Source organism: Doryrhamphus excisus, linkage group LG3, assembly GCF_037039965.1.
Source record: "Doryrhamphus excisus strain RoL-2023G ecotype Guam linkage group LG3, RoL_Dexc_Guam_v1.1, whole genome shotgun sequence".
Lineage (NCBI taxonomy): Eukaryota > Metazoa > Chordata > Actinopteri > Syngnathiformes > Syngnathidae > Doryrhamphus > Doryrhamphus excisus.
Window position 1 is genome coordinate 10,848,358 of NC_136359.1, and position 19,040 is coordinate 10,867,397.

Sequence of the window (19,040 nt, forward strand, 5' to 3'; positions counted from 1 at the left end):
CACTCCTTAGTAAAAGGAACATGGCAGCCCGTCTGGAATTTGCCAAAAAGCACCTGAATGACTCTCAGACCATGAGAAACAAAATTCTCTGGTCTGATGAGACAAAGATTGAACTCTTTGGTGTGAATGCCAGGCGCCATGTTTGGAGGAAACCAGGCACTGCTCATCACCAGGCCAATACCATCCCTACAGTGAAGCATGGTGGTGGCAGCATCATGCTGTGGGGATGTTTTTCAGCAGCAGGAACTGGCAGACTAGTCAGGATAGAAGGGAAATGAATGCAGCAATATATAGAGATATCCTGGATGAAAATATTGCTGCATTCATTTTTCCTTCTATCCTGACTAGTCGAATAATGGAGACCACTGTGCTCATTGGGACCTTCAAAGCAGCAGAAATTTTTCTGTATCCTTCCCCAGATTTGTGCCTCAAGACAATCCTGTCTCGCAGGTCTACAGACAGTTCTTTTGACTTCATGCTTGGTGTTTGTGCTCTGACATGCACAGTCAACTGTGGGACCTTATATAGACAGTTATTATATTTCCAAATCATGTCCAATCAACTGAATTTACTGCAGGTGGACTCCAATTAAGCTGTAGAAAGATCTCAAGGATGATCAGTGGAAAAAAGATGCACCTGAGCTCAATTTTGAGCTTCATGGCTGTGAATACTTATGTAAATGTGATTTTTTTGTTTTCTATTTTTAATAAATTAAAAAAAAAACTTTTTCACATTGTCATAATGGAGTATTTTGTGTAGAATTTTGAGGTATGAGATTAAATTAATACAATTTGGAATGAGGCTGTAACATGACAAAATGTGGAAAAAGTGAAGCGCTGTGAATACTTTCCGGATGCACTGTATTTAGAATATTTGAAAGCTGCTGCAAGGTGTGGTGATCAATTCAAAATGCTATTAAAACTATATTAAAACTATAACATTGGCTTTGGATTGGCATTGGGATTGGCAGAGGCGAAAAGTCTGTAGAGGCCCTAGGCAAAAATTCACAGGGGGCCCCTTTGCATAGCGCCCCTGTTGTAGCAGTTCAATGTTTGTCAGCCCTTGGGGGCCCCCCCAACTGGGCGGTGGGAAGCAGGTGGCCACCCCTAATTTACACTGTATATATATATGCCTGAATATGATCATGCATTTATGGTATATTAAAGTATTATATGCTGAGAAAGTAAGGCAATGTTAGAAAATGAATTGCAAAGAAAAGTGAGGAAATAGATGAAAACGCTTTTGCCTTGGTCCATTCCACACGGAAATTGATTAAGATGTTTTTGCACAACCCTGCTCCCCAAAAAATGAAATGAAATCCTTGTAACCAGGATACATTCCAGGCTATTTCCATAATTTAAACAATTGCCGCTTGGGTGGCTATATGTGCATGTTTCACAAATGTGAGTACACCCAGCACAGCAACCATTTTTATAATACAGTATATCTTCTTAAGGGACAAATACTATATTAGCATAAATTTACTACCCAAAAATTTTAATCATCACACAGCCATTATCTAAAAATCTGAAAACACAAGGGAGGAGCATGATAATTGTGTCTTGCCTGCAGTCAAGCATGGTGGTGGTAGCATCATCTGAGGCCACTATGGAGGATTTCAGATGAATAGACACAATGCAATATACAGTATGAAAGTCATGTTGACATTTAATGCAAACCTCATCTTGATGGTGAACTTGGATTAAGCAGTGGATTCATTTACAGACAAACTTTCCTTTTACCTTGACACCCACAAATGCACCTTTAATCTTGTTCCGTCTGTATGTTTGAACTTTTCTGTGTTACATGAACTATGTAGCAAGCTTTGACCTTTTCCCTGTTTTCACACTTGTCTCATTAAAGTTAGGAACCCTTCCCCAGGGCTCACCTTAAATCTGGATGATCAAGAGCATGACTTATCCTAACCAGACACAGCACCAACGGATTATGATCTTTTCCCCATCAAGATGATTCCTCGCCACCAGAAGCCCATTTCCCATCAAGCATTCACCCACAAATATGGCAGGACATTTCCCCGTCAGTCTCGAGTCGTTCCCCCGTCAACATAGAGTCGTTTCTCCGTCAGACCACAAGACACAAATGTATATAAATGATAAATGTAACAGTAGCACCATCATCAACAATGATGTCAATGGATGGCAATATATTAGACAATATAGTAGACATAATACGACTAAATAAGCCAGTTTAAGACTTGTGCTTATGTGTGTTGCTATAAATACATTCCATAGTGGAGCTGAGTGGTAGCCGGACAGGAAGGATGAAGTGCACAATAGTACTTCTTAGAGCTACACATTCTGTAGCAAACAGGCATGAACAAAAACAGCTGATTAGCATTAAAGCCACAGACACATACAACGATGTAAAAGCACTTTTAAACTGTTTATATTCCAGCGTCAAGGCTAGATCTTAGCCCACACACTTCCAATACACTATTGCAGGACCTCTGAGATGGGCCATGCAGTGAATGTACACTATACACAATCCTAATTATCACTCCTGTGGGCTGACAGTCAGGATTCTTAAATATTTACTAACACCAAGCAATTATATCTGTGCAGCTTTAAAAAAAAAGAATGTTGAATAAGAGGATGTAATGAACATTTAATGACGTCCCCCTGCACTTATCATTAGCAGTGATATCAACATACAGTCATCATAGTGGAAAACAGAGGTAATTATGACTTGACTTATTAACGTACCATAACTCATTAATCGACAAGTGCCCTCATCAGTACTGATCAAACACAAATAAAACATCAAACACAACCCAGTCCACACATCCACCGCGGATATAAAACATATTGCACTGATTGTTGTTTACAGTTTCAAAAGACCAGCAAAATGTACCTTCCATCCATTTTCTGTACGGTTTATCCTCACGAGAGTCGCAGTTCCCATTAAGTGCGTCACTTCCGGTCCAAAATAAGATTAAGGTTAAGAATAAGATTTCTATCCTTTTCAAACTCAAACTCTATTTTTAAGGGCTGATATTGTGCTTTTTGCCGTTTTTTTAAATATTGAACACACCAATATGTGCCAAGTATTTTTTGAATTACTTCTGTAGACATCACATTTACATTTACATGAACTTTACCGAGCTGCAGCGGCTTCCGGAGGCGGTCAACAGGTGTGGAAGTTCTGGTAATAACCGTGGAGCCAAATCGCAGTGACACCGGTAGGCAGCACGTTTTAATACCGTTCAGACACATTTAGGTGGACTTGCGACAAAGAGTGGTTTATTTCCGTGGTACTTTCGCTTTCTTTACGGAGAAAATGACGTTCTGCATGGGATTCGTCCTGTTGGGAGAGTCAACAAGCGTTATTTAGCGTAGCGAATGAGTGGCTACATGAAATGGGCCTGGCTACATGAAATGATTACTGTCTACAAGCTAACATGTATGCTAACATCTATTGCGTCACACGTTATATTACATTTTATAGTATATCAAATATTCTAATATTCATTGGAATTGTCAACATTGTCATTTGTCTACAAAAAGGTACGTCATTCATTATGGCTTCAATTTAGACCTATTAAAATTGTGATTGTGACATTCAATCAATCTACATCTCAAACATGATGGCAACTACAATTCATCCGAGCCTCATAACATTGCATTTAGTTGTCACTGTGTAAACTACCGTGGGTACCAAAATGTTAAAATAAAGCTCCACAGCATAATTAACTGACTCACTTGCAGTCTAATTAGAGTATATGGTGTAGGTGGACCTCATTACATCCTGTAGTCATTTTCATGGTGTCAGCCTACCTCAAAGCACAAACTTTCAACTTCAGCATCTGCTCAGGTAAATTTAAATAATTTATCACTTATAACATATGGTCTGTTCTCAGTATGTGTCTTGGGCCTGCCAATGAGTTGAATCATTTCAATATTCAAAGTATAAACAGGCTGAAGAGAATGGTTGTAGGGTTCGTGGCTCGGCTCAAAATGTTCACCACTTTATAATATGTTGACAGTTTGTCAAATGACACTTGCAGGCTGCAGCATCATTTGCGTATATGATAATGCACTCTCTAGGAGGAAAAACCTTGAAAGCTAATCTACAGTCATGTCAAAAAATTAGGACACCTCCTGGGGTGACTGCGTGTGTTTATTTGTGAAAGCCAATGGGTGCCACACACGGGAGGTGACAAACAACTGGCGAAACTCATCGTCGACGTGTAACAAACAATGCACACAGGAGGCGACGAGTGAATGTGACCAGCTACACCGATGAATGACGCATTCACATCCAGAGTGAATTGTATGAGTCTCCCACCGTTTGATTGGCTGTCAGATATGAAGGGAATTTGGGGATATCAAAGTTTAGAGGAGGAAAAGTGGTGGGTTTTGATCGAGGACTCTTGCTAGTAATTAAATTAATGTAAATTTGACAGATATGTTGTCACAGTGAGTTCCCAAGCTGTTCCTTTTTTTATATCACTATATTATATTTTAGAAATGTCAAATAGCTGCGGGAAATCTGACACGGCCAGTATAATGAAAAGTTGAAAATGGTTTCAACGCTGGGATTGCGTCACATGACACGCACAAGCACATCTTTGGTGTGTCGCCTGGCTGGATGGTGACACAGGATAATCGCAGGTTCCATTGAAAATGAATGGAGTAGAGGCGATGTCACCTCTTGCATGTGGCGCCCCAAACTCTTCTATCCGGCTGCACACAAGATAGAACATTTGTGAAAACATGCATCCTTACTGTGCTTACTGTGCTATTATTTATTTTTTGACAAACACATGTTGCTGCAAAGTTTGACCTCATAAATTAGATTGACTTGAAATTTCTCACACAGCTCCATGCAGAACACCCACTGTAAATTTAGGATATTTTGCAGAATCAGCACAGAACTTTGCACACACCTTTTATAGGGGACTGACGAGCAGATGTCTGTAAAATCTGAGATTTTTGATTGATTGAAAAACATGGCTGTCATCAAGTAAAATGTATTTGCAGGGGCTCAGGTGGGATCTACTAATTGGCCATTAGTCATTATAAAATAATATACATGTATATGTATTACATTTATCATTGCACATAAAATAATTGCTAACGCCCACCCGCATTATTTGTCAGGGACAGTGACAAGAAGTATGTCCCAGTAAATAGAAAATAGTTAAATTGCAGCCAAAATAAGCTCTGAGGCATAGGTTTTCTCGAACGCCCTTCACATCTCATCCCGATCTCCTCATTTGTCTTTGCCTACTGAGCTGCCTGCTTCGCTATTACCTCTGATTTAGCTTGTCTAGTGGTGAATACCTAATCATGCGGGAGATGCTGCACTTTCATGCCTTGAAGACTCCATTCTTGTTCGTTTCTTCGAACCCTTCTCATCTCATCATTGGGATGACACTTATCCCTGGCATGGAAGCAGGGTCTGTGCCATATATAGTTCATGTGAGCATGAAAAATAGCTGAGGCTTGTCATGACTTTTTTCACTCACTGAAGTTAGTTAGCTGGATTATAGAAAGGAAAAAAAGAGAACAACATGACCAATTTCTTTGAATTCTAGAGATAATGGATGGGCTAAGTAGAACCCCAAAATTTCACACATATTGAAATGTATTTTTACTTTACATTACAGACACCTTTCAATGGGGACTTCAGCTGTGCCATAAGTTATATACTACTTCACCATATAGTACTTCACCATCATTCTCCTAACACGTCTTTGTTTCATTTAGGATAGTACTGATTGTCAAGCCACCATCTGTCCCCCTGAAGAATCTGAATAAGGTAAGAATAATGTTCTTTACAGCTTACAGTTTACAGCTCAAAGCAGTGTTTTGGCTAGCAGGAGTCAGCAGTGTTTTACATGTTTTTGGCGCTCATAGGGCCGCTCATAGGGCCGCTCATAGGGCCGCTCATAGGGCCGCTCATAGGGCCGCTCATAGGGCCGCTCATAGGGCCGCTCATAGGGCCGCTCTTGCAGATCTAAATACAGTATATGGTATATTTTTTTCGTATCCTTTATATTTCGTAAAAAATGCCATATTTAAAACATAGATTGCCATAATCTTCTGAGAGGAATGGAAATGCAGAAGGTCCTTTGATTACGTACAGTTTTCCTTCATAGACTTTGATAATAGTAAAAGTAAAAGAGTAAAAAGTAAAAAAAAGTAAAGTAAAAAGCCAAAGCATTGGCAAGCTTTCATCTCAATAAGACCACAACACTCTATATATATTGCCACTCCATGGCCGAGTGGTGGCAGCATGTTGGCCACACAGTCAAGAGATCTGGGTTTGAATCTCAGTTGGGCATCTGTGGAGTTTGCATGTTTTCCCCATGCATGCGTGGGTTTTCTCCAGGTAATACGGCTTCCTCCTGCACTCCTAAAACATGCATGTTAGGTTAATTGGCGACTGTGGCGGATTGTCCACAGGTATGAATGTGAGTGTGAATGATTGTTTGACTATATGTACCGTGTGATTGGCTGGTGACCAGTAAAGGGTGTACCCTGCCTCTCGCCCAAAGTCAGCTCCATCATACCCCGACGAACCTAGTGAGGATAAGCACCATAGAAAATGGATGGATGGAGTGACCACAGGTCTCACTTCGTTAAAGCCATTGTTTTATGAAGCCACCCCTCCAGGGGCTGAAAACAAGTACGGAGTGAATCCTCTTTGTGCCAGTTTGGTAGTAAGAGAAAAGGAAATCAAGTGGAAATTGAAATAGTTGTTTGTTGCGATTGACAGACTAGTGTACCCTGCCTCTCGCCCAAAGGCAGCTGGGAAAGGCTCCAGCATACCCGCAACCCTAGTGAGGATGAGCGGTATACAAGATGGATGGATGGATACACTGCCAATTGCTTATTAATGTCTCTTTCAGAGGATTAGCGACCTGGCAGTTATGTGTACTGTAATGTTAGTTTTGTTTTGTGATTTCTGAAAAATATGACAAGATTTCTGTGTGTGGGTGAGAGCGGGAGGAGGACAGCTGTGTGCAGAGTGGACAGTTGAGTGTGCAGGTGTTGTTTTACCATGGTTTTCGTTTGGATGACAGTAATCTGTTTTGCAGCAAAGAGATTGTTGATCGATCACCTGCACGTCATCCTTACATCATCCGTATAGACATTACAATATGATCTTATTCCTTAATGATTGAGGGAAAACAATTTCCAACATGCACTGTGACTTTGTGAAGCAGATCATGAACCCCTTCTTTGGAAAACAGGACTGCATGCCAGTTTTCATAAGTTATAATGGGCCCAAACACATCCAGTCTTGAGTATTGATGAGAACCGGGACTAACATTCCTAGTAACGATTCCTTGTTTCGATGCCCACTTCGCTAACCGGAATAAATTGTCACAAACACCAACAAAGAAGGAGTCGTCGAGCACCAACAAAGAAGAAGAAGCTAAAAAGTTTGGCTTAACTTTATGAAGGGAAAAAGAACATTTGCAACACACTCAGATATTTACACATTCATGGTGGAATCGAGAATCGTTAGGAACCAGAATTGGAATGAGGAACCTGAATCTGAACGGGAATGATTCTAATTGAAACGATCCCAAATCCTACCAAACACATCTGATGAATGCCCTGGTGAGAAAGGTGAAGGGCATGGAGTGACCAAGTATGTCTTCTTCAGACATCAACTCAATTGAGCACCAGTGATGTTATCATGGAGAAGGGGAAATAATTCCAGTGACAACCTTTGTTGGTCAGGTGTAGTCCATGCTCAAGATGATTAAGGCAATGGTATACAGTGCATCCGGAAAGTATTCACAGCGCTTCACTTTTTCTACATTTTGTCATGTTACAGCCTCATTCCAAACTGAATTAAATTAATCTCTTACCTCAAAATTCTACACAAAATACTCCATTATGACAATGTGAAAAAAGGTTTTTTTGACATGTTTTGAATTTATTAAAAATAGAAAACAAAAAAAATCACAGCCTTTGCCATGAAGCTCAAAATTGATCTCAGGTGCATCTTTTTTCCACTGATCATCCTTGAGATCTTTCTACAGCTTAATAGGAGTCCACCTGCAGTAAATTCAATTGATTGGACATGATTTGGAAATATAATAACTGTCTATATAAGGTCCCACAGTTGACTGTGCATGTCAGAGCACAAACACCAAGAATGAAGTCAAAAGAACTGTCTGTAGACCTGCGAGACAGGATTGTCTTGAGGCACAAATCTGGGGAAGGATACAGAAAAATTTCTGCTGCTTTGAAGGTCCCAATGAGCACAGTGGCCTCCATTATTCGTAAATGGAAGACGTTTGGAACCACCAGGACTCTTCCAAGAGCTGGCCGGCCTTCTAAACTGAGCGATCGGGGAAGAAGGGCCTTAGTCAGGGAGGTGACCAAGGCCCCGATGGTCACTCTGTCAGAGCTCCAGCGTTCCTCTGTGGAGAGAGGAGAGCCTTCCAGAAGGACAACCATCTCTGCAGCAATCCACCAATCAGGCCTGTATGGTAGAGTGGCCAGACGAAAGCCATCAGACCAGAGAATTTTGTTTCTCATGGTCTGAGAGTCATTCAAGTGCTTTTTGGCAAATTCCAGACGGGCTGCCATGTTCCTTTTACTAAGGAGTGGCTTTCGTCTGGCCACTCTACCATACAGGCCTGATTGGTGGATTGCTGCAGAGATGGCTGTCCTTCTGGAAGGACATTGGGACCTTCAAAGCAGCAGAAATTTTTCTGTATCCTTCCCCAGATTTGTGCCTCAAGACAATCCTGTCTCGCAGGTCTACAGACAGTTCTTTTGACTTCATGCTTGGTGTTTGTGCTCTGACATGCACAGTCAACTGTGGGACCTTATATAGACAGTTATTATATTTCCAAATCATGTCCAATCAACTGAATTTACTGCAGGAGGACTCCAATTAATCTGTAGAAAGATCTCAAGGATGATCAGTGGAAAAAAGATGCACCTGAGCTCAATTTTGAGCTTCATGGCAAAGGCTGTGAATACTTATGTAAATGTAATTTTATTGTTTTCTATTTTTAATAAATTCAAAAAAAGTAAAAACTTTTTCACATTGTCATAATGGAGTATTTTGTGTAGAATTTTGAGGTAAGAGATTAATTTAATACAATTTGGAATGAGGCTGTAACATGACAAAATGTAGAAAAAGTGAAGCGCTGTGAATACTTTCCGGATGCACTGTAAAATTCAATCAAGTGAAACACAGTACAAAAGCTGACAAAGCCTTTGTAAAAAGTTGCAATGTTGCAACTTTACTTCAATACATATAACTTAACATACAAATTATAGCATATTCACTTGGAAATGTACAATTGAACACAGTATCTGCCGTCTTAAGGCAGTCACAGATGTAACATAAATATAGTCACTTCAACATGAAGTGAACGTTTTTTTCATAATGGAGTATTTTGTGTAGAATATTGAGGTAAGAGATTAATTTAATACAGTTTGGAATGAGGCTGTAACATGACAAAATGTAGAAAAAGTGAAGCGCTGTGAATACTTTCCGGATGCACTGTTTGTACATGTATGTTTGTGCCAAATGGATAAAAGTCTTTCAAAAAAACATACTATTATGAGCTACAAGAAAAGGAACACTAAATCAAGTGACCACCTCATTACAACCAACATATGAATATTTTAAGGTACAGCACCATATTTAACGTCAAAGATGATGAAGCACTATAGCTGTGGAAGACCAACCACACTTCAACTGCTGTTCACTAAGGCAGGAATACAATTTTCTAAAAAAGAAATTTAAAAATTAAACAGCGGAAAACAGCACCTAATGAGTCAATTTCTTTTGCTACAATTTGCCATAAACAACTTGGAACACGGTTTTCCATCACGCTTTATATCAACACTGGAGGCTACGATGGTGTGGCAGATATGTTCTTGACACTTTTTGGACCTCTTATTACTGAGCATTTAAAAAGCCACAGCTCAGCTGACACACATCCCTTTATGACCACAATGTAGCATCTTCTAATGGTGATTTCCAGTATGAAAACGCATCATGTTGCAAAGCTTTAATCATCTGAAACTGCTCTCTGCTAACATAACAATGGCGTCACAACATTGAGATGGCCTCTGTAGTTACAAGATTGAGCACTTTTGGGATATTTGCCTCCAGATCTATATTTACAGTGTAAACACCCTCTTGTTTTTCGTTTGGGATGAAGGTAAAAGGGAGTTACACATGAGGTATACCTATGTGGCCGGTGAGTGTTGCAGTGCTTTACTTTATCAGTGTTATGTGAGAGAAAGCTGTGAAGCAGCAATATCTGGTGGTGATTACATCTAGTTCCTGTCACATGATTACTGGCACCCTTGAGGAAATTGTATTGATAGTCCAAGAATGTAAATGCATTTATTTTTGCTGTGACAGCTGGTATTCCCAATATGTTTCTGGTTGTATAATGTTATCATTTGCAACCCCCCAGTAATTGGGAGAAGTAGGTTGGAGCTTCAGCAGTGTGGCATCTGCTGAGTATATAAACAACTTCAAATGTCAATCTGCATATATGCAAGTGCTTTAAACTTCAACAGTCAACATTTAGTGACGGCTAGCTTGGCTTGGTAGTCGTTCTTGTTTATTTAAACAAATCTGTAGCTCAATCCGAAGGTGTCCGCAAGAAATCCTATTCTTCTGACCAAGATGTGTGGTCAGGATAGCGCCAAAATAGTGTATCAGATTTTATGCCTTGTACATCTCGTATATTTTGTAGTAGAGTTGCTTATACTGCCACTTTATTGTGATGCGTACATCTTGCTGTTGCCTCAAGTACTGCATGAATGAGGACTTCTCTGGTGAGACAGTATGGTTGTTATTATTATTTATATTATCTGTTTGACATTTGGCTGACCAAATGAAAGGTTTTGGTGGACCAGTGGCCCGCCTATTGTATGACCCTGTTTTTAGCCTCTCCTTCAGCATGCCTTCCTCTCCACTATGCTTCTGTCTTGTCACATCAAATGGTTAGTAGTTTTTATTTTTATTTTATTTTATTTTATTTTATTTTATTTTATTTTATTTTATTTTATTTTATTTTATTTTGTTTTATTTTATTTTATTTTATTTTTACGGCCACAATTTGACATTTGAATGTATTATTTCGTCCTTTTAGGAAAATTTAAACTGAAACTATCAAATGGAAGCTCAACCAGCATCCTGGAAGAGATTATGTTCAACCCTGGACCTTCCACTCCCACTAGCTGTGGGAGAGTTGTGAAATTATTTCTTCACGATGATGTTGGTGCCTGTCACCCATGCAATTGTTTCATTTATTCTGTAGATCTGTATAAGTAAAGTCATTTAGTACGTCTCTTTGCTCTTGGCTGATCTTATTTTAGAGGTAAGATAAACGCGCAAGTAAAGAGCTGATTGTTGGTTGAACCGTTTGTCCATTCAGTCAACCGACAGCAACACTCATGCCTTCGCATTTTCCTCTTGCCTGAGGTGTCACAAAGCACAAAACCACAGGAACAGTCTTGTAGAAAATTCTAGTCCTCGCCTCTTTTTTGATGTCGTCAAGTATGTACCCACGCAGTACTGACATTCTCTCTTTGCTTGCCAGTGTACATCTGTTGGCTTATGGGTCCAAATGAATAAGTATGTTCTTATACATGCCAGCATACTACCCACTTCCATCAGTGACACATTTCAACCCATGTTTGAACTTAATTAGCCTTCTCCTCAAAATCCAAATCCTGAAAAAAAACGGAGAGAAGGGCTTTGCTAACCAAGAACCTGCAGAGATGGGAGACCAACCTTTTATTAATTAGGCCTTTACGGTTGAGTGACGAGAAGGAAAGACACTCCAAAGTCAAAGTAAAGTAAAAGCACTTAGTAGCCCATTTGAAGGTTGCTACAATCCACCGAAGGCCATGCAAACCAAAATTATTGTGTTTTGCATAAACTAACATTTTGAATATGAAGTGTCACATCTGGACAAGACGAGGCAACATTCACTGGCTGGCCAATCCCGCCCTTACTGTGTAGGGCGGTATCAACAGGAATTATGGGAATGTTTTTCAATGCTCGGAACCTGGTCAGGGTCATGGACAAGATGAATGAGCAATGTACAGACAGATCCCATGCTGTGGCAAAGGTGCACCTTCCAACACGATCCAAAGGACACAAAATAAGAAAGAAGTGTCTTGGGTACAAGTCTGTCAGTGGCTCAAAATGGACTGAATTGGAAGATCTCTGGGGAGATCTAAAAGTAGCTAAGCGTACTCCCCATCCACTCTTACGGGACGTGGTCCAATAACCTGAGGGTTGGCGGTTTGAACCAACTGCTCTTTGAGCAAGACGCTCCAACCACTTTGCCTCCAATGGCACCAACACCAGTGTATAAATGTGGATTCAAGGGAACTGTTATACCTTTTCCACTTTTCTGACCTCAAAATGTCGGTATAATGTTGTATTATGATGTTAAACGATGACACAGTTTCAAATAATGAGGTATGTGTATTTGGAACGGTCAGTTTCAGAAAGACTTTTCTAACACCAACTCACTGTGACATCACAGTGAGTGGGTATGCTGTGGGTAGAATAAATTCTCAATTCCCTGACTGCCAGGGCCCCCCAAAATTAGGTTATTATTAAAAAAACCTCCGCTATTTGCTATGCGATCTGAAAAAGGAACAATAAAACCCATCTTCATTTAGAACACATTTTACATACTTTTTCCCAAGAGAACCTATATCATTTGGGAAACTTGCAGTAGATGAGACGTATTCTTTATGGAGATTTTTGATGTGAGAATACATTGTCTGATGAGACAGCTTTAGCAGGACTTCCAGGAAGCATGTAGAGGGGCTCCAAATGAGAGAGCAGTCAGTGGAACCCGGTGTCCTCCTCCACCGAGAAAGGCTGGTCATCTAGTCTGACGAATGCATTTACTGTATATGTTGGGTTATTTGCTTAGCCTGCTGACTGTCACACACATACGGGCGAGTGTTGATGATGTTAGTTGTCTTTGACTGACTGTTGCCCTGTGAGTCTTAAAAACTTACCAACACTTACAAGTGTTTGGGTTCAAATGCTGTATTAAATGTTCTATTTAATGTGGTCCCCCACAAGATATTTTCTGTGGCTTGTGTTGCAGGATGCAAACTTTACACTTCTCTATCGGTGGCCACTCAATTGGAGCATCCCTAGTTTTGATCTCTCGTCCACACACAAGCGTAGCTTTTTGTCCTGAAAGCTTAAAGCTCGGACAGGTAAAACAGTGGGTTTTGATTTGTCATAAGAAATTCAACATTAATGTTTTTAAACTTTATTTAACAACACAATATGAAGCTATTCACATACAAGGGATTGTTTCATTTCATGCGTGTATGCGTTTATACAAAAAAAGAAAAAATGCTTTGTGTGTTCTGTATAGGTGTGCATTGTTTTTCCCTCTAGACAAGAAATAGCACCTCTGTAGTCACCTTTACACTTGTATTGCCTAACAGTAGATTTAAGAAATAAATAAGACTCATGCTTATGTGTGTTGCAATAGATCTCTTCGTCTACGTGTGGACAGGAAGTGATGTTGGGGGTTCAGAGCTGAGTTTTAACTGGATTATGGCTACATAACAGTAGCCTGTGTTGTTGTTATTATGATTATGTCATTATGGAACAATTACTGACACCCTGTGACCAATGTAGAATACCTCATTCACAATTTTAATGCGGCTTCTTAATTCTTTGTATTTGGGTTTTATTTTTGTACTTGAAAATGCTTGATTTAGGCAGAAAATGCGTAACATTTGCTTCAATATTATATTCGGACAGTATGATTTATTAATTAATGTTTGACAATCCATGATAGAGTGAAGTCATGAAATTCGAACCGCCATGTGGTGAGGAACGGCTATATTGTGATATACGTAGATTATGGCTAAAGGCTGCAGCGTCAATCACAATATGGATTTGAAATCATATGCCCACCCCATGTGCTACTGCAGGCATTTTGCGATGGTGTGAGGATTTATTTGGCTCTTTATGCCGGCCATGTTTGCCACTCCTGCTCTGTAATGATGTGGCCTTACTTGAATAGAGGGCTACATTGTCCTCATGTTTATGTATAACATACTGTAGATATACACAACCCCTGACATTTGACTCCCATGACCTGCATTCAAGAAGTGTGAAAGCATTGGTGTTTCAAGAGCTTTGCTGACGTAAATCCACTTCCACTCTGGTGGCCTCTTGTGTACCTATGTCATTTGTGCTTTGTTCATTTGTTTTTTTCCCCACTTCACGTTGTAGTGGCTGTGGTGCCATCACATCTGCGGGATGTGAAGAGTGTTGTGGAGTGTTTATTTGGTCCACTACTCCTGTGGGACTTTGCTTTTTAATTGTGTATATGCGAGAACATGCATATCCACCAAATTAAGACTCAAGTGATTCTACCGTATGTCTTTTCCGCCGCTCTGCTATTTCAATTTTGTCGTCCTTGTCTGGCATCCATTTTTCTCATTTTGCTGCTGTTTCCTTTTCTGCCTCATTGTTTCTATTTTGGAGGAAGTTATCTTAACATCTTCCTCTGTCGCTATGCACAAGCTGGAGTGCATCTGCAAAGGTGTTTTTGCATTTCCCCCGATAAAGTGTTTGGGTTGAGCTAAAAACAAAAAAGGGCTGTTATTTGAGTGGTTTATCTGATTTGGTGTTTGGGGAAGCACAGTTGTCATTATTTTTATGGAATTAAAAAAAGGATTCCGGTGGGACGTCTTTTCAGTCATCGCTCACAGTTGCTCAGTCTGGGATACAGACTGAATAGAAACTTCTAATCCACATAGTCTTGTGGATTACAAGTTGCTGTCTTCTTAAAGATCTTAATTAAACAAGCCACCCGTGCATTTTTCTTTTCCAGATTTCCTTGTCAAGTTACCTCATTTCAAAAGGCATAGACAGTTTCCAAACTGTCATTGTCCTTTGTGCTTTTGCTGTGTTTGTGTGTGCAGCGCCAGTTCTATTTGTGATAATCCAAATTGATTTGTGGCGGCCCGCAAATAAATTAAATGTGGGGAAACACTGGTCTACTTGTTACGATGATCTAAGTAAACAAAAGCCGTTCTCATTAGATATGGTTTTTCATCGTAAATATTTAGATATCTACGTACTATATATAAATAATTTAGATATCTACATATTTACTGAAGGGGTTGAATCTTATCACAAACACTAACCCACCCCCTTCCAAACATGTCGAAACAGCAACCTAAAGCACCAATGGAAGTTGGCATAAAAACATCAGAACTTGAGTGTGAATAGAAGCTAGCTTGTTTAGCTTAGTTTAGTAGCACAAGCTGGTGCTGCAGTGTGTGCGCTGCTCAGGCTGTATGAGTGTCTTTATACCGTGTGGTGTTTGTCACTTTTTAATGTAAGCGACCGTTTTACCATGCCCACAGACGTCCTGCAAATTTGGAGTGAAAAAAGGATGAGACCCACATTTATAGTTTGTCTTAACCGTCAACAGATATTCTCAACACTGACAAAACACTTCCGGCCTTCCAAATAAGTGTGCTGTTGGCCACATCTTGTCTGATTGGGTAAACGAAATGAGGGTGTAAGAAAAAATATTTTACATTAATAACGGAATTGGAATTCCATCGGTAACTGCAACTTTCTTAACCACAAGCACTGGCATGTAATAGTTAGCCAAGCTACAGCCATATTTGAAATACTGGGCAAAATTGGCCAAGGATGTATTACATCAATAATTGTAAAGGTTTTTCATTTCATTAACGGACATTGTATTTAATAACAGACAACAGATTTCTTAGGGCCCTACTGAAGGGATGCATGCTTTGACAAATGTTCACCCTGTGTATGCAGTGGCACAGAAATAGCTTATTGTCATTCCTAGTTTAAAAAATTGAAATAACTGCAGCACACATTGGGGGAAAGTAAATGCAGTTTGTTTCCTGCTCATCTCACTAGGCTCCCTTGTGAGCTATGCCAACAGGATTATATTACTCACCAAGATTTAGTACCCCTTTATTTTGTCACAGTTGGCCAATGACTTTGGATGCAAAGAGTTTATGATTGTAGCTGGCTTTCTCATTTGCTTTGCTTCTGATTCTTCTGTTTTAACAAGGCAATTAAGGTTTGATTGTTAACAGAATTGCAAATACAACCTCTTGGAATGCAGATTTAATTGTGTACAAGCAGTTTTCTGCAGTATTCCCTGTAAAATGATGAATCAGTTGTTTTCCTAATAAGTCAAGGAAATAGCTGTTCATTATATGCCACCTGCTTTTGGTCACAGAATGACACTGGGGCGACTTCACAAAGTTTGGCTTTGCAGCGTGTAAACAACATCAACATGGTGTTGTGTTACTCTGTCACTCAGTCAGTCACAGCAAGATTTTAGACAGGAGTCGCATGTCAATAGCCCGTGGTGTACGCAGACGTTATCAGCGTGCTCTTGGACGAAAATCCCTAGTAAGATATACATAGTTTTTCCACTTACCGCTGTTGTCTTTTCCCCGCTGTACTGCTGTGATTAAATTGGCCAAGAAATGTAATATCAGAAGTTTTACTTAATTCGATTCTTTAGAGACAGACGCTGGAGGCTAAAACCACTTTCCTTCACATTGTAAATGGATGATTGTTTTTGGCGTTTCTCATCCCAATAATCATTTAAAACGTACGCTGGAGCAGGCATGGTCAGCCCAGGGTAGCTGTTTGTTCAGCATCTAAGGCTATTGTTTCTGACATACATTGTCTTTTCATACTTTTAGCAGCCTATTATGCATTACAGTATGTGCACACATCTATTGCTGAATTTTGTTGATTAGACTTTCATCGGGTTCAAATTTAACATATGCACGATGGTATTGATGGTGACAGGAGTCATCACAGAATAATTTATTCTTATTGTACTGACAGGAGGATAAACCATTTCCGTACAGAATGGGGGCTGAGAGAAACCGGTGTGTTTTTTTTCACATTAGCGTGCAATGTTAGAAGAAACGAGAAGCTGACACAGCAAGGATTTAGCGCAGGGAGAAAGTGGCGAAGAGGGAGCAAGCCAGGCCAGTCATTGTGGAGAGGGAATAAATCAGAGCTGAGGAATTGCAAGGCCTGGGAGACTTGAAGCAGGGATGGAGGGATGCTGATTGATAGTTGGATGACTCGTCTGTTGTTTATCACTGCAGTTAAGATGTTGTTAAGTAGCCTCATGGTGTAGTGAGAAAGAGGAATGAGGACGGATGTGGAGGAGAGGTGAAAACAAATTATGGTCGGCATTGATGTTGACAGTTTAGACGTTTAAAGTGAGAGCTGCCCACTTCAGAGAATATTGAATATCACAAAGCAAAGATACAGCGATACAGTTGCATTTTCAGTTCTATTTTTATCAGTTGTTAATTCAGGATAGATTAACAAAATTAATAATCATCAAAAAAATAAATTAAAATCATCCAGCTGTTTAGAACAGAAATCTTGCAAGGTTAACTAAGTCTCTTGTGATGTCAGGTATGATGAAATAATTTAGATAATAATTTGAGGGCATTCAAACCTCATTATCTTGACAATATTTATTGTTTAGAGAAAAGCTGTCTCAATACAATGTAATATGGAAGTGGCAGTGCACGAGGCAAGATTGGAACTGCACATCCAGCGCTTTGCCCACACTATAGAAACCTGGCAATCCTACCCGTACTCTGTGTTCCCAGCGTCACTCGTCACTTGGCGGGTGCTTTTTTTTCTTCAGAGTTCAGCAGCTACAATAGTGTTAATGTCCAAGCTGAAGCTGTAGTAATTTACTTTTTCAGCTCAAAACACGATTGCTGCCTATAACTTCAATCAAAAGGTGCAATGGTTGAGTCTACTTCGGAAAATCACTACTTCCTGGTTCAACAATCAGAGCATCATGGGAACCCTAACTAAACATAAAGCTAATCTACTACTATCTTTTGTCCGCCTCTTTGCATATCAACATAAATGATTAATAGTAGCAGCAACTTTTGTCATTTTTATTTTTGTTACAATGTATGGAAAGAAGTTGAACAGTTAAAAGGATCATGAAACATTTCAAAATGTACCTGCATTATTTTGACTTAGTTAAATTTAAAAAGTCTGTTAGTCCATTCTTACTGTGATTGGCTGTCGAATAGACACTGGACCAGTCCAGGGTGTACCCCGCCTCTCGCCCAAAGACAGCTGAGATAGGCTCCAGCATACCTGTGAACTTAATGAGGATAACCGGCATAGAAAAGTTCTCATGAACCCAGTGTATTGTCTCATCTTATGAGCTGAGTGTATCGTGACACACCTGCTGTTTGATGCTATTTGTTTTTTGTTTTTTTAGAGATGTGTTGAGCCATAGATATTCTTGTAACTTGGCCATTCTAATTCTAAAACTGCATTTCCATGTCATTTAATCTAATCACCCACATCTTCTTCTGAGAATAAGTGTTAAAAAAAAACTTTTCAGGTTGTCGCCTAGTAACTGAAGATAAATCTTATGTTCTCAAATGACTTCCAGAAAACTAATTGAATTGGTCCTGTGATCCATTTCAAACCCTTCAAGGCTTCAGCCTTGTGATTGCAGAGACAACATCTTATTCTGTCTCTCTGCAGAATGCCAATGTCACACTTACCTCATCTCTGACTGCATTCAAACAACACGGCCCTTTTTGTAGGATGCTGATTCAGAGAAAGGCAAGCAGAGGGATGTGGGGGAGACCGTGGAATGAAAGGGGAAAGTCCCAGAGGTTTTATACCCACTTTTGAGTAACTTGTCAAAAACAGCCCCCCAATTAATCAAATCAAACACACATTGACATAATTTGGACAAAGTGAACTGACACTTTCATTAATGAATAAAAACGAGACAAAAACTTAATGATATCCAGCCATATCTAAATTGTCTTGTTGGCGGTCGGGAAAATTTAGGAATATATCTGGTCACAACTACAGTGCATCTGGAAAGTATTCACTTTTTCTACATTTTGTCATGTTACAGCCTCATTCCAAACTGTATTAAATTAATCTCTTACCTCAAAATTCTACACAAAATACTCCATTACGACAATGTGAAAAAAGGTTTC

At 39.7% G+C, this 19,040-nt stretch overlaps 1 protein-coding gene across 3 annotated transcripts in view; it reads left to right on the plus strand.

The window, feature by feature from the left end:
* Positions 1-3,049: 3,049 nt before the first annotated feature.
* The window catches only part of gpat2 (glycerol-3-phosphate acyltransferase 2, mitochondrial), an 86,771-nt gene continuing 70,780 nt past the window's right edge, over positions 3,050-19,040 (plus strand). Inside the window, exons 1-2 of one of the 3 annotated variants that reach the window (XM_058070388.2) lie at positions 3,050-3,199; positions 5,730-5,781. The gene's annotated coding sequence lies outside the window, so the exon portion shown is untranslated. Of the gene's footprint in view, positions 3,200-3,391; positions 3,525-3,604; positions 3,832-5,729; positions 5,782-19,040 lie in introns of those variants that run through there. The other 2 variants (XM_078789636.1, XM_078789637.1) reach the window with 2 other exon arrangements.